This window comes from Manis javanica, chromosome 8, assembly GCF_040802235.1.
Source record: "Manis javanica isolate MJ-LG chromosome 8, MJ_LKY, whole genome shotgun sequence".
NCBI classification, from domain to species: Eukaryota; Metazoa; Chordata; class Mammalia; order Pholidota; family Manidae; genus Manis; species Manis javanica.
In genome coordinates, this window is record NC_133163.1 from 123,186,448 (window position 1) to 123,210,749 (window position 24,302).

Here is a 24,302-nt window from a genome sequence, read left to right on the forward strand (position 1 = left end):
ACGGAAGCTCTAGGAGCTGGGCCATGGCAGGTCCTCCCTGATGCCATGACCCTGGGGGGCGTTCCTGGGCAAAGGGCCTGTAAGCAGCCAAGAAGGAGACTTAGTTTCCCACCCTGAGGCCAGCAGACTGTCTGGGCTCCCCCAGCCCTTGGTACCTGTTCTTCGGAAAACTCCTGTTGGAGTCTCTTTCTAGCACGATTATGGTGGAAGATCACTTACCTGTTGTCCTGTTCCTGACCCGAATCAGATCGATGGTATTCCTAGAGTCTAGACATCTTAACTGGAAAGGTCACAATCATAGTGGAGAACAGCTCTGAGCTCTTATGTGTATTTGCACAATTACAGCTCAACCCTTTACCCTGGTCATTTCATCCCCAAACGCTGCAAACAGCAAATGACCATCCCAGCTCCTGCACCAGCAGCAGGACCGCTAGGACAGCCTTTGATCCCACGTGGTCCTATGTCTGGGCTAGGCTGCGGGGCCTCATCCCTCACAGCTCGGGGGTGGGTCTCAGCACCGTCCCCCCAATTTTTGGTTTAATAGGGTGGCATGAATTAAAAATGGATTCTTGTTAACAACAACAAAATAAGACCTTTTACAGTGAATCCTGTGGTTTGTGTGTTTCTGGAACGTGATTCCAGCTTTGGTCTGACTGAGCGCTGCTGCTCCCCCCGCCTCTCCGTGGGATGGATTCACGTCGCCTTCCTCAGAGCCTGGTCTCCCTGGCGCCACGCAGAGCGCCGGGGCTCGGTACAGATTCAGAGATTCGGAGCCAAGGAGACAGAGGCTCTGGAGGCTCAATCGCAAAGGCCCCAGGGGCCCGGGCTGGGTGGGGACTACAGGGAACAGGAGGACCACTGTCACCCTAGTTGCTCACTGCTACGTGGGAATGGAGGCCATTTGGTCAGGTCAGGTTCTTCCAAGAGAAACCAGAAACACAGATTTCTATGTGATTTGTAGAAGTTGTCAAGTAATTCTAACCTTTTAAAAACCACTGAGTAGAGCAAACAAAACGTTCTGCTGCCCAGTTTGCAACCCCTGTGTGTGGTTCAACCTCGTTCACAGGCAGGTCCAGTGGGGCTGGGGTCACTGGGTGGGTGCTGGGCCCCGGCCCGGGACACCTTCAGGGGCCGGGCGCACACCGCCTTCTTGAGCCTCTCATGTCCAGCCTGGGCTGTTAAATATCCCCTCCCTGGCCCTGGCTGGTGCCCTGCACCCTCCGTGGGGTGAGGGAGTCATCGGGTACATGCTTGAGCAACGACCCAGAAGCAGGCTGCTTCGTGGAGACAAGTGTGAGTCACTGCCAAGCTCCCCTTGGAGGAGGGAAAAAGCTGTCACCTAGGCTGAGGGAGGGGGCGTCTGAGATCCGGCACTTTCTGGGGCATAGCCACCCGCCGGGGGATGGGCACTGGCCGTTGCCATGTGGGCAGTAGTGTCTTGTTTTCAGGGTGTGGCTCAGATGCCAGGCCTTACTCTCCCAGGGGAGAGGGTTTAGCATATTTGTTCAGTTAGGACTTTTATAAATAACACAGGAACTCTTTTATTAAAATGGCTGTTACCAATCAACATGTTTTAATAGGACACTCAATTAGAGCAAGATTTACAGAGATGCAGACACCCCCACATAAGCTGGAGTCCCTTTTTCCAGTTGCCAACGCCAGTCTGTCACTGTCTCCTTTCTTGCAGGGCATGAGATGATAGCTTTCAGCTTTCCCTGAGCCTCTGAAATTAGGGGAGGGGCATGGACAGGAAGGGGATGCTTGTTGAGCACCTACTATGTGCCAGGCACTGAGTTTGGTGCCTTTAATATATAATCTCACTTAATCTTCACAATCACCTTGTGAAGTTGGTGTAAGGGGCTCCATTTTTTCAGGTGAGGAGACTGAGCTCTGAGAGTACCTTGGCCGTGGCCCACTGCCCCAGGCCCACTGGGCCAGATGGCTCTGGCCGTGTGGGATTAGCGGGCCCTGCAGGTCTCTGTCTTCCCTCCCAGCTGCCTCCAGCCTTCTGTCTGGGCAGGGCCCTTCTAGTCTGTACCTCTCCTCTGCCCCCTCGTGGGCCCAAGGATGCTGGGAGCAGCTGGGGGCTTGCATCCTCAGATCAGAGATCATTGAGGGAGGTGGAGGAAGGCAGTGTGTGCGAGCGTGTGTGTGTACACACACACTAGGGCATTGCACTTACACAGGTCAGGTGCCCACCCTCTGGATGCCTGCTACTTTCTGGCCTGCCTGCTGTTCAGTGCTTTCCAGGGCTTCAGGGAAGGGCCTGGTTTTGTTTCTTGTTCATGGAGGGTGGGGTGGTTTGGTCTCAGCCTTTAGCAAAGGGAATTCTTGCTGCCTCAGTTGAGGGCCTGGTGGACCCTCCGCGGGCTGAGTGGAGCAGACCTCACCCCGGGACACCTCGGACGGGCCAGTGCTGAAGTGGTGAGAAGCACTGGGGCGCTCCAGTCAGTCTGACCTCGCCCGGGCATTTCCCTCCACCCTTCCTAGCCTACCCCTGATGATGGTCATGCTGGCATTACCTGAGTTTTTCCTCTGTGCCAAGCATGGTGCCAGGGACTTTTCATGGATGGTATCCCCATTTGATCCTCCCAAGAACCCAGTGCGCTGGGCACTCATCATCATTTTCAGATGAGGACGCTGAGGTACCCAGAGAGAGTAAGCGGCCTGCCACGGCCACAGAACAGAGGGGAAAGCAGGAGTGAGTCCGGGCATCTGGCCCAGAGCCTGTGCCCTTAAAGAGCTCCAGGCCTAGCTGCTTCCTGGCACAAATTTAAGCCTTGCTTCCTCCATGAAGCATGCCGTGTTTGCCCCAATGTGCGCTGAACCCCCTCCCTGCCCCTTGCCAGGCTCAGCTGTCTCCCTCTGGAGGTGGTGTCTGTCTCCCCAGAGCATGCAGACGGACCACACTGGCGAGGAGATGCCCAGGAGAGAACAGAAGAGCCCAGCTCCAAAAGCTGGAGAAGGTCTGGATGGTGTCTAGTTTGCTCAGCCCTCTGCTCTATAGACAAGGGAATGGAGTCCTGAGGGGCTGGGGCTTGTCAGGGGTGCATGGTGGAAAACTCTAGGTTGACCTCCAGGTTAGCACTCTTTCTTCTGTGCCCACTTGCTGCATTGATTTTATTTCAGAGATGGCCCCAGGGTAGGTGCTGGGGGTAAGGCCATAGGGAAACCTGGGCAAGATCCCTTTTCTCACCATTGCCTCTAACGCTCAAACCACGCAGGCCTGTGCACTGCCAACTTCTCTCCTATCCTTTACCTTCCCACCACTAAAAAAAAAAAAAAATTGGGAGGGGAGGGATAAGCCATTGAACTAAATGTTTGAATTAGCTTCGCTTTGCTGAAAGCTGGGTGTCAGAATCAGTTCATTCCTACAACATCACATATCTCTTTCTGAATGGGAAGTCAGTGAATAAATGAATGTTCTTCACATTATTATTATGGCCTGACAGGGCCAAGGAGCAGGTTTTGGCTAACAAGCTGGAGGGTGGGCTCCTTGCCAGGGGCCCTGTGCCCTTGTGTCAGGGTGGGGGTCTGAGCCCCAGATTCTAGGCGATTCCAGCCAGACCTTGCTTATGGGAGGCCTATGGCTGCCGTTCTTTTCTTCATTCTGTTTGTCTCTAGGGCAACCCCTTGTTCCTTGCTGCTTATCTTTGCCTTATCTTCACACCCGTGAGGAAGGACCCTGTTGTTGGGGGAATAGAAGACCTTTCAAGTTAGCATGTTGACATAAGTGCTCTTAAGACTGTGATGAAAATGGGCAGAAGAAGGAGGTGAAAGCTGGACAGTCAGATGCTCAGATGGAAGCAAACGGTCATGTGTTCACTGCTCACCACCCAGAGGTGCAGGCCCTGGGCCACCACCCCAGCTGGGCTCTCCACTGATGGTATATGTGTCTATGATTGTGGGTGTGTGGTTGTCAGTGTGTCCATGAGTGTGTCATGTGTATTTCATGGGGATATTTGTGTGAGGATGCATGCATGTGGTACATGACTGTGTTGTACTTTAGTGCTGAGTGTGTGCCCGTGTTTGTGAGTGAAGGTGTCACAGTGTCACAGCTCCTTGGGCCCTGTATTCCTGTGGACCCTGATGAGAGTGCGGGTAGCTGTAAAGCATTGTTACCTGGCGATCACCACACAAGGAGATCTCCACGCAGAGACCCTGACCCTTCAGGAAGGAAGCGGGCCCGGCTGGGCAGGGTCTAGCCTGGGGCCTGCCCTGGCCCTTCTGTGTGCACATGGACGTGCACACTTCTTGCAGTTGAGGCTCTGCCTCCCCAGTTTTGACCTGGGCTGGCCCAGAACCCTCCTACCTGCCTCTGCTTGACCATACTGTGGACATGGATGAAGGAGATACCTGGTCCTGGAGGAGCTTCTACCCAGGAGACAGCAAGATGACTTTGGGAGCAACTAAGTGTTAATTCACACTGGGGCAATCAGAGAAGGCTTCCTGGAGGATACAGGGCTGGAGCAGACCTTAGCCAACTGAAAGGGAATTTAGCTTTTTGGAAGGGAGTAAAGAGGGCAGTATAGGTGGAAGAAACAGCAAGGGCGAGTGCTTGGCATCGGGAAGGAAGCAGGAGTGTGGAGGAGATAGGGAGGAAGCCAGCTAGCTGGGGAGAGGGTACTTACAAAAGAGAGGAATTATGGAGGTGAGCAGCAGAATGCTTGGCACATAGTAGATGCTCAGTAAATATTAGTGACTTGAAACGGGGGTCCAGTTATGGGGTTTTCTGTATGACTTTAGGAAAGGTGTTAAATTGAAAGTGTGACTGTAGCATAACTAATGATCACAGGTCCGTTTGCTAAGAACCTGCAGTGCAGGCAGCACAGTTGGCCAAGGGTGTCATCATTCCATATCAAGATTCACATTATCCTCGCCTGAACTGTCTCACTTTCCAGATCAGGACGTAGAGGGGCGGGAGGTGGAGACCTGGGTCTGGCTCCCCTCTGGGGGTGTGGGGAGCGCCTTGCTTCGGGGCTGGAGCCTGCTGACCCCAGTGTACCCTCCTGGCCCCGATTCTGAGCCTGGCCTGCAGAGGAACCTCCTTCTCCTCAGCAGATCCCTCGGGCCTCTGGCACTGAGGCCACTGGGGAACCAGGTCTGGGCTGGGCACTGGGGCAGGATTGAGAGCTCTTTGGAGGGAGGGGCATTTCCACGCCTCTGAAGGGGACTGGGTGCCCAAGTATAGTCCTAGGAGGGTCCTGGCCCACATACAGAGTGTGCATCCATCTGGGGCCTTCTGGTCCACTTTCCACAGGCCTGGCTCACAGAGGAAGCGAGACCCTTCTCGTGCACTGCCCTGGGCAGGTCTAAATGCTTCCTATCCACACTGCCTAATCAAGCTTCACAACCACCTTGGAGCTGGAGACCCCAGGCCTCTTTTTATAGGTGCAGAAATGGTTTGCTTGTGAGTTTTCCAAGCTCCGCAGTGACTGAGAGCAAGGCTGGGGCTGGTCGGTCTCTGTGCCTCTGACCATCCTCAGCGTGGCCCTCTAACAGGCTGGGAGGGAGGCTGCCCTTCGGGGCACAGAGAGAGTGGCCCTGACCTCTGGGGGGGCAGGCTCCTCCTCCTCAGAGCCCCTAACCCCCGGACCCCCAACACGTGCACCCGCTGGGACTGCCACAAGCCTGTCCTGGAGCCAGACGTGCTCCGGGTGGAGTGCTGTGCCACCCTGTCCCGGAGAGGTGGGTGTGCCTAACAAATTAATTAATGTTGGCAAAGCACTTGGAGATCTCAGGCTGAAAGGTGCTCAATACATGCAAATCAGTGATTGTTATTACCCATAATTACGGAGTTTCTGTTCTGCCTTTAGTACGCAGAAGTGGACGGTGGCTGGGCCAGCACAGGGCCCTGCCAAGATCTGCTCCTCAGGAGCAGCGGAATCTATCTCCCCTCCCTTCTCCTCTCTTCACCCTTCCCTCCCTCGCATCCTCTCCTCCTCCCTTCCCTCCCCCTTTCCCTTCCCCTGTCTCTCCTGGCTCTTCCACAGCAAGTGCCGTCTTTGTCTCGTCTCTCTGAAGACAGGCATCTGGCACAGTTTGGGGAAGGATGGAATCGGGCAGTAGCTTCTCACACGCTCTGGAAGTGAGAAGGATCCCGGAACCAACTCTTACTTCTCTCCTCTTGTAAGTGGGTCCCCAAAGAGGGTCCCAGGGCCTCCTCAGGTGCGGGTGAATCGAGTACGGTGATGCCTGGGAGGACAGTCCGGGCCGGGAAACTTGATGCATGTAGGCTTGGACACCTAGTCTGTATCAACATTGTGATGTGTGTGTTTGTGCTAGCACACATGATAGGCGTGTGCTTCCAGCCCCCTCCTCTATCAGACTGCGTTCCCAGTATGGCTAAACTCTTTCCCCAGTGGCTGAGGCTGAACCCCCTCCACCAGCCTGAGCATGCGGCCCCTGACCATGATGATAGCCCCTGGCAGTGCCCAGAACCAAATTCAAATAAGTTGTCTCCCTCAGCTGTACCTTCCCTTCTTCCCCGCAGCCTCCAGACCTCTGTCTCCAGGGCTTGTTTGTTTTGTGCCCGCCAACCTCAGAGAGGGCCGCTCCTACATTCAGCACCATGAACAGTGCCTGGCTCAGCCCGGGGCCTGCTGAACAGAGCCCCAGAGGTCATTCTGACTCAAGTCCTGCTTTGACCAACAGGGACACTAAGGCCAGGAGGATGCCAGTGACTTATCCAAGAGCACACAGAAGCTTTAGCTTTACAGCTGACGACAGCTCCCAGAGTGCCCTGCACTGCAGCACACAGAAGCTTTAGAAGGACTTCCTGGTGGTCACTCAGCAACCACCAAGCACCTGCTGTGTGCCTGTCTCTCTACCACACTCTGATGGAAGAGCGAGGGAAGCAGTCAGATCTCTTTTCTCTCCACAACAGGATGCACAAATTAACAACCCCAACCCCAACCACCAAAGCTGGGCAGGGCAGGCACTATAGACCCACATGCTTGATCGTGTGGGGCATGTGATACACTCTAGAGACATGAGGCACCGCCTGTCCCTGCAAGATGGGACAGTCAGGAAGTGCCCTCAGAAGAGGGGGCACCAAGCCTAGAGAGGCAGAAAGGAGGGGAAACAGCATGGCCACTGAAGAGGAGGCTGGTGTGCGGCTGCCTGCGCGTTGTGGGGAGGATGGCAAGAGCCCACCCAGTGGGCTCGGGGCAGCTAGCAGTGACAAGTCTGGGAAGGTAGGCAGTGCCCATGCTGAGGGGCTGGTATCTGTCCTCTGGGCACGAGGGAAGGCTGTCCATCAGCATGGACACAGTGGGATTTTCATGCAGCCCTCCAGGGCTGCCGCCTGGCCTGCCACCAGAATTCCACCCTCCATGTCTCCCACCCCCCCCTTTTCTCCCTGGGGTTGGCCGATTTTGTCTGAATGTGGCAATAGGTGTGGGTCGTCTTTGGGGCCTTTGTGCCTTATTGCTCAGCCTGTAGTCTTCTCCATCCAACACAGGCTCCGTTTATTCCCCCGGCATTTGTGAGGAAGATGGGATGGAGCCCTCGAGCCCTGTGGAGAGGCCGGGCCAGAGCAGGTCCCTTGCTGCCTGTCGATTTGCGCTGCTTTAACCAGCTGCCTGAGTATGTTTGCTGGACGCCAGGGGGCTGTGTTTGAATTTGGATAATAAAATAATGTCCTCAATGAGGGAAGAATGGAGTCTCTGCTAATTAGCTCAGCTGCCTACTTTGAGGGCGAAAAATCTTTCCTGCTGTGCTCCTAGGGCTGGCCGAGTGTGGGTGGGGGCTCTGCAGGGACCCAGTGGGGTGGGCAGTCCACCTTGAGGGTGGCAACAGGAAGACAAGAGAGGCCAGAGAGGGCAAGGCATGCATGCAAAGCTTCCCAGGGGTGCTGTCTCCACGGCCCTGTGTCCCCCAGCAAGGCCCTCCTGGTTCAGGGGCAGCGTCCGTTAGGGAAAGGCCTTAGATCACATAGATCTGGGCTCTGTCCTCAGCTCTGCCACTTATAGGTCCCATGACCTGGGGCAAGTCACATTTGACCTCTCTGGGTTTCACCTCCGTTGAAGAATGGGGCCATGGTCATATCTATGATGGGGGAGGGCAGCTATTCTGCTCGAGTGAGATAATGGGGCAGAGTGCTTCAGGCATAGAGGGACTTAGAAAAGTCAGTGGCCTCATGGTTCGCCCCTTGGAGTCGTGCCCTTACCTTGGTGCCGCCTAAGACCTTGTTCATCTTTGGCCGTGTGTCCCGCCTCCCAGCCATCTGGGCACTTGGAAGGATGGGGACTTATTCTCACACCTCTCCCAGGGCTCAGGAGGCGGTGGGGCCAGTTGAATGGCTGGACTCGAAGGCTAAAGCTTTTTACATGCTCCCTCCTTAGAGTCCAGGCTGTGTGGCTGGTGTCTTCCTACATGGCCTGATGTGAAGGGGCTGAAGATCAGGCCACCTGAGCAGAGGAGAGGCAGCTGGCATGGAGAGGCCCGAAGCCTTGGCTCTTCCTCTAGGAAGCCCTCTGGGGACCAGCTGGAGGTATTCCTTCCCCGTGTGAGCCTTCGCACCCTAGGCTTGCGCTGTGCCCCTTCCCACACCCCTTCCCATTTCTACGAGGCTTTTTCTGAGTTCTTTCATATCCGTGGTTCTTTGACTCCACAGGTGGAGTGGGTAATAGTGGCAGCAGTAGTTGTAGTGATGACGGGAATCATGAAGGAAGCCTAACCCTCACTGAGCACCTACTATGTGCCAGGCCCGGCTCAGACCTCTCTACATGCAATCACTCCTTTTCTTTAGGTAGAGAGGCTTAAGTTTACTCTCATTTTACAGAGAAAGAAATTGAAGCCTGGGAGGAAAAGGGGCCTCTTGAAGGCATAGCATGAGAGTGGGCTCGGAGCCGAGACGGGGCTCACTTTGGACCCAGCGTAGGGCAGTTTAGGCTGACGATCATGCATGATGTGTCTACTCTGTACCCTTCCTTTTGCCCTGGACACAGAGGTGATGGGATGTGGTTGGGCCCTCAGGGAGCTCACAGTGGGGAGACTCTCTCTAAACACAGCCCCTCCAGGCTTCCCTGGCCCTCCTAACCTCTTCTTCACCCCCACTCAGGTGGCATCTGCATCTTCCCCGTTGCCTGGCCCGTCTCTGGCTCTGGGCTTTCTTTGGGCTGGATTCCACAAGGGCGGAGTTGGCCGGAGTATTGTGAACACTTGCCAGGCCCTGGCATATAGTAGGTACTCCACTAATACTTGTTTCACGGGGAAAAGAGGGTCAGTGTGTGGAATGAGACTGCATGTTAAGTGCTTGGAGCTCAACAAATATTTATTGAATGAAAAAAAATCTTTGGGAGGAATAAAGGAGGTGATGGGTATCAAGGGTCTGGTCGCAGTAGGGTCAGCTCACGGAGTGGCAGTCAACGGCAGTTCCCATTCTTCTGGAGGAGGGCTGGGTGGATGGGCTGCAGGCAGGGCCGGAGCGGGGAGAGAGGCCGACCCTGGAACTCCGAAGAGGCGACAGCGGGGAGGGGGCTGCTTAGCAGCTGGGGCCCTGACACCCACTCCGTGCGGAGCTGATGGGAGCGCGTGCGTGTGTGCACATGTGTGGGCGGGTGTGTGTGTGTAAAACAAATAACTGGAAAATGAGTTTAATTATAAGGCACTTTTAATAGCTATTTATATTTAATACTGCTAATTCCATGTCTTGTGTAGCCAAACTGTAATTTTATTCTTCTTACTCATTTGCTAGTGAGAGTGGAGAGAGACGGGAGAGGGAGGCAGCCCTACAGGAAGGCGGCAGGCGCCCCCCACCCTGGGGCCCGAGGGCTGGTTGTTGAGCCCGAGAGCGAGGAGGAAAAAGGGTCAGTGGCAAGGCTGCCCTGCGTGGAAGCTGGGCGATGGCCCCAGCTCTGCCTCCGGGGCAGTTAGTTCACCCACTTGTGTGTACTTGGCACCTGGGTGGGGGTTGGGGGAGCAATGGAGAGAGTTTCAGAGTCAGGATCAGACTTAGGCAGACCCGGGTTCAAATCCCATCAAGCCATGTGCCTTCGCCTTAGAGGGCTTCACCTCCCGTCTGTAAAGTGTGCATCATGTGACCCTCCCCAGGCTGTCGGGCGATTAAATTAGGGCAGGCCTGCCCCACAGCCTGTGCTTACTAATAGCTTGTCCCTCTACCCTTCTGACTTCCCGAACCAACCCCCAGACGGGCCACTTCTTTGGGTTTCAGCCTCTCCAGATGCTCCCAGACAGTCCCTTGGCAGAGAGAAACTTTGACCATCTTGATGGCTAGTAAGTGACTGGGCCTCTGTCCTTTTTCTCAGATGACCCCTTGGTGATGGCTGGGGGCCTGGTGGTGTGCGGTGGGTGGAGGGTGGCCTGTGGCAGGAGCCCAGAGGCACTGGAGCAGCCCCACTGGGCAGCAATGAGGAGGCCTGTGCAGCAGCTGTGGGAGGGGGCGAAGAAGAGGTACTTCTAAGGAGGGACCCCAGACGAGACTGGCGTAGGTGCCTTGTGAATGGCAGCCCTGGAGGAACAAGGTCAGAGGTCAGAGACTTCAGTTCCAGGCTGTGTTGTCCTGCGGGGATCCTGGGCACCTGCAGCCCCTGCTGAGCCTCTGTTCTGCCTTCTGGGCCATGAGGCCAGGGTGTGGGGGGCTGAGTGAGGGCGCAGAGGAAGAGCTTCGGGGGGCGTAGGGCCCACAGACGGACTTGCAGAGGGCAGTGCACTGGGGCTCCACCCAGGGGACTGCGTGGGCCTAAGGACGGGGCCTCAGGGGAGCCCCAGAGCGGGTCAGCAGGTCATGCTCAGCCCACGCCTCCCTCCAAGAGCGCCAGAGGAAATGAGGCTGGGGCTGGGGGTGCTGGGGGTAGGCCGGGGCAGGGAGCTGGCCTTTCTGCGCGCATCGCTTCCTCCTGTGCTCCCCCTTTTCTGCCCTCCGGGCCCAAGCCCTCCTAGAGGCCTAGGCTGTGCAGGAGGCCAAGGGGGTGGCTGCACCCAGAGGCTCAGAGAGGTTAAGGGACATGATTAGAATTTGGGTCATCTGATTCCAAAGACGGTTCTCTTTCCTCAGTGGTCAAATCTGGTGGCTCAGTGATGTGGCTGGGGGGTGGCGTGTCCTGAGTGTGAGAAATAGTGATTCATTAGGAGAGCAGAGTGCCTGTCTCAGGACGGTGTTGAAACCGGGTTTCCACATCTCCTGGGCCCCAGCGAAGCTGCGCCCTGTGGTCTTGCAGAGCCGATGGTGCTGGGCAGCGGCTCATCTTGACAGAGCGAGGCTCAGGGCAACAGCCGCAGCCCCCGTCTCGGTGGTGTGGAAGGAGAGAGCTCGCCTCGGGCCTGGCTCCGCCTGCGTTCAGGTTCCAGCTCTGCTACCCGTGCGCTGAGTGACCTCCACCCACCACTTGGGCCCTGAGCCTTCGTGTCACCACCAGTGCCTGGCACATAGGTGCTCAGGCCTGCCCCTTCTCTCCCACTCCCTCTGCTGATGTGTGGAGGTGGGAACTGTCTGAGGGTGCATTTCTCTTCGGCATATTTTCACTTTAATGGGAGACTCCAATGCCTCTGAACCCCAATGGAATGATGTGTCCCTTTAATGGTGACATTTCAGGTGTGGTGGCAGCTGCGGGGAGATGCAGCCGCGGGGCTGCCTGGCTCCCGCATCACCGTGCGCAACCCCTTCCCTGGCCCTCCTCCCGCCCCTCCCCCACAGCTCCGGGGCTCTGCTCACAGGCAGGCCGGCATCTCGTTAATTTGATTGAGGGATTTGTTCTGAGCACACCGGCTCATGGGCTCCGTGGGAGAGTGGCCTGGGAATTGGCGGGCATTCTGACGCAGGCGGGCCAGCCTGACCTCTGCTCTTCTAGGAAGCTAGGCTTCGCCAAGCACGGGATAATTAACAGATGCACAGGGGGAGTGATTAAACTGGGGAACAAAATGTGGGAGTCCCGTCCTTGGGACGAGTCTCCAGGGATGGGTCTTATCTGGTCATTAATGCAGACCCCAAGGCTTGCCTGTGCACCTGTCCTGACTCGTTGTGTGCCCTCGTCCTCTCACTTCTACCAGGGGGCACAGCCATGTTGTCAGCGGTAGCGGGGGGGCGGGGACAGGGTGACAGGGGGGTCTGGGACTGGTGCTCTGCAGGAGCAGTCCCGGGCCTGGGGTGGGCATGGCTGGGGACCCCTCTCTGAGGGCTCACAGAGCCTGAAGGCAGAGAGGGTGTGGAGAGGCCCCCGGAGAGAGCGCGGACTGGGGCAGAGGCCTGGTGAGGGCCGGTCCAGGTTCTGAAGCTGGCCCCCTGTATGACCTTGGGTGCGGCCCTGCTCTCTCTGGCCTCAGCCTTCCCACCTGTGCCATGGGAGTTTTGGTCTTGGCCAGCTTCTCTCCGGACCCCTTCAGCACACCCCCAGCCCTGATTCTTGGAACGCCTGGGGAGGGGCTGAACCTGGGGGAGGGGGTGTTCCTAGAGCCCAAGGAGCTGGAGGGGGCGGGAGGCAGATGTATGTGCTGCCCTCTGCTGTGGCCAGCACGTTCAAGATGGATATACCCCCAGCTCACCTGGCGCAAGAGCCCCAGGATTTATTTCTTCCTGAATGGTGTCATCCATCATGCCAGCTTTGCTGCCAGCACGCACAGCCAGCTCCTGCCTGCGGCTACTGCAGGTTAGGGTGCCTTGTTATCTTCCGGGCAGGGGTCCCCTCCCTACCAGCCATACTCCTGTACCTGACCGCCCTTTATCCATATGGCATGGGGGCAATTCTGCCCTCCAGGTCTGCTTTAGTCCCCACACAGACTGTGTGGGGTTTAGGGTGCTCTAAGAGGTGCAATCAGGGCTGGCTTCTTGGAAGAGGTGGTAGTACTGGACCTGGAAAAGAATAGCTTGGCAGGAATTGGACAGGTGGAGAGCTGAGCAGGTAGGTGCTTTCAGCCTTGAGGCTGAAAGAGGGATGGGAGACCATGAAACAAAGTGGAGGTGTTCCCTCACTTACCCCCATGCTCCTTTCAGAGGGTGCCCGGGCACTGCTTGTTGACCAACTGACTGATCTTCAGGCCCATGTGCTCTGCGTACTTCTCCAGTGGCTGAGGAGCCATCAGGCGGCCCCCACTAGCCTCCATTCACACAATACACACACATCTATCCCTGCTCGACACATGTTGTATATGGCAGGTTCTGCCCAGCCAGCTGAGTGACTTTGGAATAAGCCGTTTTATCTTTCTGAGCCTTATCCCCACATCCTGAGGGGCGTCCTCAGCTTTCACCGCACAGATTGTTCAGAGAGTGAGTAACACTTCAGTGGGCTGAGACAGGTTGGGGTGGCAGTGATTCTAGATTGTCGTGGGATGCCCGCAACAGTGCTGAAGGCCTCTGTTGGGGACGGATTTTTGACCATGGGGCAGGGTTAAGGATACAGGCTCTGAAGCCAGGCTGCCCTGCTGGCCGCACCACTTACTAGCTGAGTAACCTTGGGCAAGGCACTGAACCTCTCTGTGTCTTGGTCATCTCCAAGACAGGTGGGGCACTAATAGAACCTAACCTCATAGTGTTGCTGTATTGAGTTTATATATGTAGAGTTCTAGAACAATTCTGAATATATAGTAATTGTTTACTAAAGGCTGCTATTGTTATTCTTTCTGAGGCTCAGAGAGACTGGGAGACTTGCCCACGGACACATATCTTGTGATGAAAGTGCAGGATCTATTTAATTCCAAACCCTTACTCTTACCTCTACTCTGGGCATTCCTGGTGTCTGCCAGAGGTGCCTGATGTACAGCGTTTTCAAGGCCTCCTTTAAGAAAGTGTTGGAGCAGGTTCTGCCTATTATGTGTTCTCCTCTGAGGCCCTTTGTGGGCAGGACCACGTCTGCTTCGCTGAGGACACTCAGGGCCTGGTATATAGTAGGTGCTCAAAAAGTACTTGTTAATTGGCTGGCCAGATAACTCAAGGCCGGGCAGGCCTCCCCGGCTGCTCCTGGGGCTCCCGGTGCTCGCTGCACAAGATCTCAGACTTCCACCTGGTGCCTGACTGGGGGACCCCACCCTGGCTCCCACTACAGGCTTCCTTTCAGCCCTTGCAAGGCCCAGCCAGCTGCCCGGCTTGCTGCTCCTCCCCAGGAGCAGGCCTCAGCCTGGGGGCTCTTCATTCCACTCTGTCCCCTGTCCCCAGTCACCGCAAATCTTCAGCCTCCCTCATGCGTTCCTCTGTCCTCTCTGCTTGCTTGTTGAGACGAGAATAATTCCCCAACTTGAAGTCTTTGCCTTTGCTTTTATATCGATCTGTAATTTGACTGTCTAAAGGTTCTTGGAGGACAGAAAAGAAAAAGAAAATCATCTCTCACTTTGTGCTCAGAGGGAACAGGGCAAACCCTGCAACCCTCTTAGCCTCGGGCTCCTCAACAAGGACCACAAGCCTGAGGCCAGCAAGCCCCGCAGGAATCTGCCCTCTCAGCCCCTCAGCTCCACCTTGGGGGAGGGGGTTTTGCTCCTCCTGTTACAGATGAGCTCTCTGTCCTCCCCCTGAGCCCTGGGGCTCCCCGCAGGCCCACTCGCACGCCGCGCTACCCTGTGGGTCTTGGGACATGACTCATGGAGGGAAGGAGGGGAGTAGCCCAGAGAGAACGGGTTGCCCAGAGCCCCCAGTGAGATCCCTCCTGGCAGGGGAGGCTGGGGGGTTCTGAAGGATGTGGGGGTTAGGCAGGGGAGCCGTGGCAGCAGGCTGGCCAGGAGAGTTGTGCTCCCCACCTCTCCATGCCCTTTCTGACAAGCATGACCCCTCCCACCTTCCCCACCAGAAGGGTTGGGGTGGTGGGCTGGGTGTTCTGCCTGTGTGTCACTGAGGGTCTTTCTTCATTCTCTCTCCACCCTTTCTTGTGAGTGTTGTGGGCACCCATGGGAACAGGCTGGCAGTGAGGGTGCCCCCCGCACCCCCCACCTTGTGTCTGAGACTCCCAGGATCTAGATGGTCACTCTGGCCCCCCCACAGCCCCCAAGACCCCCTACACCTGCAGCTGCTTCCTGCTCGCCTGCTGTGAGGCAGCGCCCTTGCCCGCAGCGCCGGAGTGCCCTGCTCTCCTCGGAGCACCTTGGCATCCTGTGCAGTGTGGCTCCCCTGGCTGCCTCGTGACCTCAGCTCTCCAGTGGGCCGAATAAAAGTTATGATTTTGCAGATCATCCAGTTTTTCTCATTGTTAGAGTGAGGGTCTCTGTGAGTTCTCCCCAGCCTTGATTTCCCCCTCTGTAAGAGGGGATGCGGGGAGGGTAGGTGAGCTGCTACGCCAGACACCTGGACGGTTGGCTCTGCTGTGGCTGCCCCCAGAGGAAGCGAGGAGAAGGTGTAGGGACAGGTGGGGCAGCTTGGGCCGGCCTTGGTTGGGAGGCCAGGTGGTGGGGCCATCCTGCTCAAAGGCTCAGGAGAGAATATTCAACTCCATACCCCGGCAGCTTCTCTGCCCTGGCCTCAGCTGGGCTCGGGGCTCAGCCGGGTCGGTCAGCTCCCCGGGGGCAGCGCCCCTCTCCAGTGTCCCGTTTTGCCAAGCTGCAGGCCCCAGTCCTCTGCCTGGATCAGCTCACGGAGCTGCTGTCCGACATCAAGGCTCTGCCCACTGGATGTGGACCGAGTCCCTCCGCACCCCTCTCCCTTATCAGACTCTGCCCCCCTCAATCTGAACCCTGATGTCTTCTTGGCCTCTCTTCTTTCTGGGTTCAGCCCAGGTTTGGGAAACCTTGTCTTTGGACATTCTGGGCAAGGTTTCCCCGATCTGCATGCGGACTGAGGCTTCAGCCCCCAACATGGGGGCGGGCCGGTCACACTCGGTCTCCTCTCCCTCCAGCCGCCCCTGCTGCCTGCAGAGCCCGCAGCCCCAGGGGCCACACTGGGGGAGCTGAGGTGGGAAGCCTCTTGCTTACAGAGCCGCAAGGTCAGGCTGGGGCCGTTCCGTCTCCTGCTGGCAGTGATGGTCCCTGGGGTAGTGTAGTCTGTGGGGCCTGTGGCCTGCTCCTCCCGCATGGAGAGGCTCTGTTTCCAGGGCCACTGTGGGGGCTGCTAGGGTCTAGGCCGAGGATCTGGGGACAGGTAGTCAAGGACCTTCCCAGTCAAGAGCCCTTAGTCTCTGCTGTGCCGTTGACCCAAGGGCCCTGGGAGGGGGTGAGTCCTCAGGGCCTACAAGGAAAGGACAGAAAAGTTGAGACTGGCCAGGTCAGGTTCCAGGAGTTTCCCAGAACAGCCCCTTGGGGCCATGTGGGCGGGAAGTAGGTTGGTTCCTTCGAGTCTCTGGCTGGGCTGGGCAGACCCACGTTCTCCGCAGCCCAGAGAAGCCCTGGGGGGCAAAGAAGCAAATCTGAGACGGCACTGCTGGGGCTTTGCTCAGGAAAGCCGGCCCCGCAAACGTCTCCTTCTTGCAGAACCACTTCAGGCCTCTGTTGCCTGCCTGGCCCAGGTTCGGGCCTTTCCAGTCCCGGCTCCTGGTCCCCTTCTGTTCACCATGTGATGTGGATGCTTCCTGACCTCCGGCCCCTGAGTGCTTCCTGCGGGCGGGGAGTGCTGCGGCGGGGACTGCCCGTGGCCGCGAGGGAGGCAGCAGCTGCCCTTGAACATCATCTGCCCTCCCCGTAGCCCGGCTACATGGCCTAGCAGAAGCTGCTGCTCCCCCTGAGCCTCGGTTTCCCCCCCTCCACTGTGACTTCTTGGCTACAGGTTAGAGATCGGCCTAGGTGAGCCTCAGGGTTTGGATGCCCACCCCTTCAGGTCCTCACTGAGCCTCTGTCCCTGCCGCTCCGGACCCCCTCTGATGCCTGCAGCCCTTACTGATCGGGCTCTAAGCATTCTGATGTCCTCAGTTGCCGCCTTCTTACTGGCACCTACTTCTGGCTCTGAGCAGGGCTCTGAATGGGTAACAGAGACGGTTCAGCATGGCCTGTGTGGGCAGGGGTGCCTGCACCATCCAGCAGCAGGCTGCTGTGGTCTGTGCTGGCGTGGGAGCCCAAAGACAGCACCAACTCCTGCCCGAGAGCTGGTGAGGCTAGATTTGAGCTGTGTCTCGAAGGGGATGGCAGAGGTCAGGCTAGGAAGGGCCCTGAATGCCAGTCCTAGGATCTGTTCTCCCTCTGCAGGCAGGGAACCCTGGGGGAGAGGCCCTGGATTGGGTGGCCTGTTCTTAAGAGCAGACCCTCCCATAATGCCTGGAGCCCTCCGCCCACACCCCCTGCCCAGCCATCTACTTGTTTTGCAGATCTCTGCCCCAAGGACACTTCTCCGGGAAGTTCTTCCTGACTTGTTCATGCTCTCAGGATTCCTCTAAAGCACTCATCCCAGTTTGTACGTCCCACCCACCCACCCTGCTGTGACCATTGATTGCCCGCCAGGCTTTAAGGCCACTGAGGACAGAATTGGTAGAGTCTGGTTATCCCCTCTGTCCCTAGCTCCCAGCCCAGTGCCTGGCACAGAGTAGGTGCTTACTAAATGTTGGTTGCATATGTGGACACACTCAGAGGCACAGAGCCCAGGAGCACCGGGGGAGGGTGGGGCCGATGGCGGGGAGTCATGGATCTCTGGTGAGGTAGGGGCAAAGCCTGGGTCCCGTCCAGAGCTGTGCCCCCTTTGTGTGTCATTAGGCGGCTCTTGAAAGAGCTTTCTGTTGGAACAAAAGCCCTCTCTGGCAGTGCCTCTGTGGGCGGCTGGGCCTCACTAGCTCCCTTGGAAATGCTTTGAGAGCAGGTGGACTGAGCCAGCTTGTCACCCCTAGGCTGGCTGGTGACTCTGGGCACTGGGGGCGGCCATGGAGGGGGGACCGTGGGAGGCAGGGTGATTGGTGGATCCAGCCCTGACCTCAGTGAAATTATTTTTAAAACCTGCGAGAGAAAGGGGATATTTTTAACCTTTTTTCCATTAAGACATCCCAGGGGAAAAAGAAGGGGGAAGGAAGCGGATGGAGAGTTGGGAGAGGGTCTTGGAAGGGGGAGGGTCTTCCAGGGGAGGGGGAGCAGTGCCAGGGGGCCCTGAGGAGAAGCTTTGTTGTCCCCAGCCCTTCTAAATTTTTTAAAAGCTCCGAACAGCAAGAGAGACAGTGGAGTTCATTACATCGAGTTATCTCCTCCGTTTCAGGCAAAGATCAATCTTCAAGTCTTGCAGCTTAGAGGGGGGAAGGGAAGAGAAAGAAAACGGGAGGTGAAGGAAAAAACTCCCTGGACCAATTTCCGCTGGCTAACACGATTACTTGGCTGCCTGGCAGCAGTGCCAGCTGTTGGCAGTCATCCTGGCCCCCTGCCAGGATGTTGCACTCAGTTGCCTGCTGCCCCCCAAGCTTCCCTCTTGAATGGGATAGGTTGGCAGGTGTGGGAGCCCCAGGCCCCCCTGGGGCAGGGGCTGCTGGGCCTGGCACCCAGGGAGGCCTCAGGCCCCACTGCTCCCCGGTGCTGAGCGGCTGCTCCAGCGGGCCTCATCCCAGCCTTGTGCTTACCACCCTGCCTGCATCCGGAGGACCCTGTCCTGCTGGGGGTGCCCCCTGGCTCCTTCCCACTTATTCATATGGGAGGCAGTCCGTGTGGGGAGCAGGAGCATAGGCTTTGTAACCAGATAGAGCTGGCTCTGCCTGGTCATTCATTCATTTCACAGATGTTTACTGAGCGTGTTCATGGGCCCAGCACTGCACACGGTATAGAAGTGGATACAGAGCCAAATAAGACAGACGTGGTCCCTCCCCTGCCTTATAGAGTTTGTGTTATGATAAGGAGACATAAGAAACAAGGACACAAATGAGCCAGATAATGTTGCTAGGGATAAACACTATGAACCATGGAAGAGGCTGGGGTGGAGCATAGGGGCATCTGACCTAGGGTGACCAGGTAGGGTCAAGGAGGTTCCATTTGAATGGGGTGATAGGGGAGTCTGGGGGAAGAGCATTCGGGAGATGGATCTCAAAGACTGAGCCCCTGAGACCGGCCAGTGTGGGATGGGGTGGGGGTGGGACATGGTGCCAGGTGAGTTCTGAGCAGTGACCGAGCTTCGAAGAGTCTGGACTTGATACTCTCTGCTGCTGGAATTCCTTGCCTGTGGCAGGGCAGCGACAGGATCCGATTGTATCATCTTCTGGCCGCTGGTGACAGTCTGGGGTTGGGGTGGGGAGCAGGGAGCCCAGCAGGGCAGCAGCCGCCGCAGCATCTAGGCAGGGCTGGGGAGGGCAGGAGGAGCCTCAGCGGGAGAAGCTGGCAGGGTCCGGATGTGTCCTGGGGGTTGGATTGACAGGGTTTGCTGATGGCTTGTGCGCAGGTAGGCTGAGAGAGAAAGAGGACTCGAGGCTGAGGGAGATGTAGCGCGAGTTCTGGTTTGGACGGGTTTGTTGGGTGGGCAAGTGGAGATGACAGAGAGGCCCCTGGGTGTGTGCAACTGGCACTCAGGAGAGAGCTGGGGTGCAAGAGAGAGATCTGGGGGTATGGCTGGGATTTAAAGCCACATGACCAGGTGACACCAGCTAGGGAATGTATAGACAGGAGAGAAAAGAGAGCCGCATGAGCCCCGGGGCTTCAGCTGTTGAGAGGGAGGCAGGTCAGAAGGGAGGAAGGCACGGGAGGACAATCAGGAAAGGCAGAGCCCTGGGAGCGCACGGATTAAGTGTTTTCCTACCGAGGAAGCGGTCAGCAGTGCCAGAGAGTGATCACTGGGTTTGGCTAAACTGAGGTCTCTGGGAACCTTGAAAAGAGCAGTTTTGTGGAACGGTGGGGATGGAAGCCCAACTAGAGAGGGAATGAGGGAGATGGGATGTGAGGCCACGGAGACTGAGACCCTGAGCAGAGACAGCCCTTGAGTTCTGCCGTAAAAGGGAACAGAAAAATGGGCGGGCATGTGGAATCGAGGATTCTTTCTCCCCAATACTGAGGCGTATTGATAGGCTCTTTACTAGATGGAGATGGGACTGAATCTGGGGCATAGTAGGTACTCAGTAAGGAGGAACTGTTCTTAAGTAGGTGTTCATCGGGGACAATGGCCAGCCAGGCATTTTTGGAGGACAATTTGGCAGTGCACACCAAAATTTAAAATGTGTACACCCCTTAGAAATACTCGAAGATGTGCACAGAGAGGCAGGATGTCTTTTTCCAGCAGTGTTTAAAATAAAAATAAGAAACCCCTAGGAACTCATCTGGAGTGGGGCGTCTGGTTAAATAGGTGAGGGTGTGCCCACATGTGGAGTTCCTCGATGTAGCCCCACGGAGAATTCAACCACAGCTCTCCTAGGAGCGCAGACCCCGCCCGTGACTGGCTCAGCCCCCCTAGCCGAGTGTTCGTGGGCAGAGTACCGCCACTCTGCGCTTTGGCCCCCTCATCTTCAGTTAGGCTGACCACAGCACCCATTTTAGGGGGTTGCTATGAAAATTAAAGGGGTTAATACATAAAGCCTCAGTGCAGTGTCTGGCACGTGGTAGGGGCTCAATGAGTTAAGCAGTGATGATTGTTGTCGTTGTGTATGGACAAGGGAAGGTCTCCGAAGAGACAGCATTCAGGGCCTTTGAAGAGACAGCCAGGAGTGAGTGTGTTTATTCGACAGATATGTGTAGCTGAAGCTGTGAACAAGAGAAAGCTTTCATGTATTATCTGCATAATAATAAGACTACAATATGTAAAAATGGTCGTTTAGGTCTGCATCTGAAGTCTTGCATGACTACACCAGCTCACAGCTCCCTCCTATCAAATCTTCGTAGTGGTTAGAAGCCACATTTCCTACTGTGGCTGCTTTGAATCACTGTGTGTGAATGTGTGTATCATGTGAGTGCATGTGCGTGTGAGTGTGTGCATGCGTGTGTAGTCTCCTCAGTTAGCCTGTGGACTCCTCGACGGTGTAGGCTATGTGCCTTGCATGCTGGACCCATTTAGACCAGGGATTCTCAAAGTGTGATCCCCAGATGCCAGCATCAGCCTCACCTGGGAGCTTGCTGGAAATGCACATTCTCAAGCCCCACCTCCAGACCTGCTGAATCAGAAACTGTGGGGTGAGCCCAGCAAGCTGTGTTTCCGTGCGCCCTCAGGTGCCTCTGATGTGCCTGCTGGACTGATGGGGAACTCAAGGCACAGGGAGGGGAAAAGGGCTGGCCCAGGGTCATGGGGTGAGCCAGTGGCAAAGCTGAGATGACCCAGGTCAAGTTCCCAGTCAGAGGTGACGGAGAGGATGTTTCCCTCTGGACACCACATCTGGCCCAGGAGGGAGAATTTGAGGTTCAGTGCCGTGTGTCCAGGGTCCAGAGAACTGCTGACTCCTGCCGTGGGCAGGTGCCGTGGGCGGGGGCAGCTACTCTCCTGGTCTGGTGTGCTCGTCCCTCAGGCCCACCTGGAGCTCTGGGCCTGCAGGTCACTTTGTCCCTCCGGCAGGCTCTCCCCAGCTGGCCGCAGCCCCTGCATCTGCTGTAGAGGAAGTGCATTCTGATCCCGTGGAGCGAGCCTGGCACCCTAAGGATGTCTAGCTGCTCCCGGAGGGCTGGGTCTAGGTCTCCTCCTGTGCCATCTGCGCCAGGGCTTTGGCCAGAGGCTTGGGCGGGTGGAGGGTGGGGTGACTGCAGGATGGGTCCTGCGGGCAAGGAGTCTGCAGGGTCATCTCACCCCTTCCCTGTTGTGTCTCTGCAGGTGTCCACTGAAGAGCCCCAGAGCCCGCGTGGCCCCGAGAGGTAAGCGGCCAGTGCCGGGGCTGGTGGATGGTATGGCTGGGCACAGGGCAGGGCGGGTCCCAGGGTCACAGCCCCCTCGCCGACTCGCCCTCTTTCTCCCCTCCCACCTTCTGGAGCCCACCTTTGGCCTCCTCCAGCCATGCTCCTGGGTGCGCTGTTGGGTCGCAGGGTGAAGAAGGGGGTGAGAAGGTTTGGGGATCATTTTTTGGGGAAGAAAGGAGGAGGGGGCTCCTTGATCTGGCTGTGTGAGGTTTATAGGTGTTGGGGGTCCCTGGGAGTGGCTTTTGGGGTTTTGGGGGTGCTGGTCCAAGCCCCAGCCAAGACTGAGGCTTAGGGACCTTGAAGGCCTCTTGTTCAGCAGGGGGCAGGTCCGTGGGCCACTCAGTTACGGTGAGCCTGCCTGTGGGGTTGAGTGCAGGGGCTCCGAGTGGTCAGCCTTGGCCTTGGGGGCCTGGTGTGCTCTGTGATGCGTCAGCCTCTGGGGGACATGGTCCTGTGAGGGGCGGCAGGGCGAGCCCAAGCAGGTCTTGGGGGTCAGACGCGGCATCGTCTGTGCTGTGTGCGGTTTTTCCTCCCCTCGGCTTCTGGTGTCCCATCAGACCTTAGTTCCAAGGAGGCTTTGCTGAGTGGCTGCTTTCCGGGAGGACTCTGGCTCTAATTCCCATCAGGGGGCCTCAGTGTGTCTGCGGAGTTAGTGGGGAGCGGAGGGGTGTGAAGTAGGGAGGCAGCACCACCTCCTACGCCTGCAGCAGCAGCTGGTGGGAAGCAGTGGGCACCTAAGGGTGGGGCTCCCCGGCTCTCCACCCTTGTCAGGCCGAGCTCTGCTACACGGGGGCTGACTGAGACGCGGAGCTGGAGCTCTGACCTCACGGCTGGCAGTGTGACCCACACCCCCGCATTTCTTCATCTGTAGAAGAGGGCTCCTCCCCATGTATCTTCTGGTTGTTGTGTGGTGAAGGCCAAGTACAGAGCCTGGCACACTGGGGGTACTCAATAAATGCTAAAATCCACATCAGTTATTTGCTGCATGGACTGAGTTCTGTTTGTGCAGAGCCTTGGGCCTGGCATGGGGTGGGACTGGTTATAGGGAAGAGTGTGCAGGACTCTGGGGAACAGAGAAGCACAGCCCTTAGCAGCTCAGATGCCTCTGCAAAGGCCAGCACAGCTTTCCTGCATTCTAATGAGGAGAAACTGTGTCCACTGGACCCAATCCAGGCAGACTGCCTGGAGTAAGGAGGGGGCTATTAATTGTTATTAACTTGCCATGGCTGATCACCTCTTTTATATCTACAGGAAACCTTTTTCATACTTTAATTAGCTCATTGATCTTAATAACTCATGAGAGGGAGTAGTTTGTTTGCTTCCTAGAGGTGGGGACATGGAGGCTGAGAGGTGGACAAGGACCCTGGAGGCTGATGTAGGATTTGGCCTGGGTCCCCTCTCGGGTCGCACAGTCTACCCATCATCACTCCCCTTTACCCTGCACATGGCCTCCAAGGGAAGAGACATGGTTGAAGACCACAGTCTTGGCCACCATGTCCCCTGGCCAGTTCCCCAGGAGCTGAGGTCTTCCCTCTAGAGAAGCCATGGTGTGAGGCCACATCAAGTCAGGGGACCAAAAAACCATAGTCAGCAGGGCTGCAAGATGGAGCTGCTGGCTGGTCCCTTGGGTGCCCTCCTTGGGGCACATCTGCCCTTCCTAGACATGACCCACTTCCCTTTCCTCCATGCCTGCACACTGCGTTTGTGCGTGCTCAGAGTCTGTCCTCTCTTAGAAGCTACCTTGCAGTGACCGCCCTCAGCGGTCCTCTCCAGCTTGTTGTTCCTGGGTGGCCAAGGGGTCCCAGCCCCATCTGGTTCGGCGCGAGCGAGCTCCAGGTGCTTGTCCTAGACACGGAGGGGTTGAGGCAGTGTGGGGTGGCCACCGCACTACACGAAGGGGTGGAGACAGGCAGGAGGGTGGGAGGCCTGGAGCCCACACGGAACCAGGGCTTAGTGGCCAGGGTGCTGTTCTGGGGTAGAGTTAGGAGGAGTCTGCTCCAAATCCACAAGGCTGACCGGAATGAGCTGAAGGGCCGTCATCCCGTCCACCCTGATGTGTGACATCCGACATGGTTCAATCATTCATGATTCATGGATGGCACCTTGAAATCTTTGGATTAGAAGAAGCCTGTGCTGGATCGGAGCCTGTAGGGGCCACGGGGAGCTTGTGGGGAGGTGACATGCAAATCTGGGAGCCATGGTTACAACGGCATCTGCTAGAGGAAAGGAGGAGGAGCCCCAAGGCTCCCTCAGTGGTTCGGGCGGCCTTGTCGGGATGCTCTGCCCCAGGCAAAGCCACGCATGGGCACCAAAGGGCGGACACCCCTCTGAGGGGACCAGAAGTGTGAGGGCTGCTCCAGAAGGGCCCCCTCAGCCCGACCCAGGAGGCCTGATGGGAGGGCTTGCCGGGCCCCCACCCGCCCCCTCACTGCTGCTGGGGTTCACCGGCCTGACCTCTCAAGTGGGTCTGGGGCGCCGATCCACACTGGGAGTGCCCTGATTCCTAACCCAAGGGAATGGTGGGGCTGCGTGTGAGGCCTGGGCCCTAAGGGGCAGCCTGTACGTAGGGCCTTACTTAATTTTTAGCTTTGAAAGGTCAGAGTATCTCTGCTTTAAGCACTTCTGTGCTGGTCTGCTTTCCATTTCAGTCAGCCCAGCCCAGAAGGGAG

At 57.1% G+C, this 24,302-nt stretch overlaps 1 protein-coding gene across 12 annotated transcripts in view; it reads left to right on the forward strand.

The window, feature by feature from the left end:
- The window catches only part of LINGO1 (leucine rich repeat and Ig domain containing 1), a 291,038-nt gene that overhangs the window by 58,744 nt on the left and 207,992 nt on the right, over positions 1 to 24,302 (forward strand). For 8 of the 12 annotated variants that reach the window (XR_012120813.1, XR_005059054.2, XR_005059055.2 and 5 more), the window contains exons 3-5: positions 8,346 to 8,494; positions 9,065 to 9,185; positions 21,551 to 21,591. The gene's annotated coding sequence lies outside the window, so the exon portion shown is untranslated. Of the gene's footprint in view, positions 1 to 8,345; positions 8,495 to 9,064; positions 9,190 to 21,550; positions 21,592 to 24,302 lie in introns of all 12 variants that reach the window. The other 4 variants (XM_073212207.1, XM_037010204.2, XM_037010201.2 and 1 more) reach the window with 3 other exon arrangements.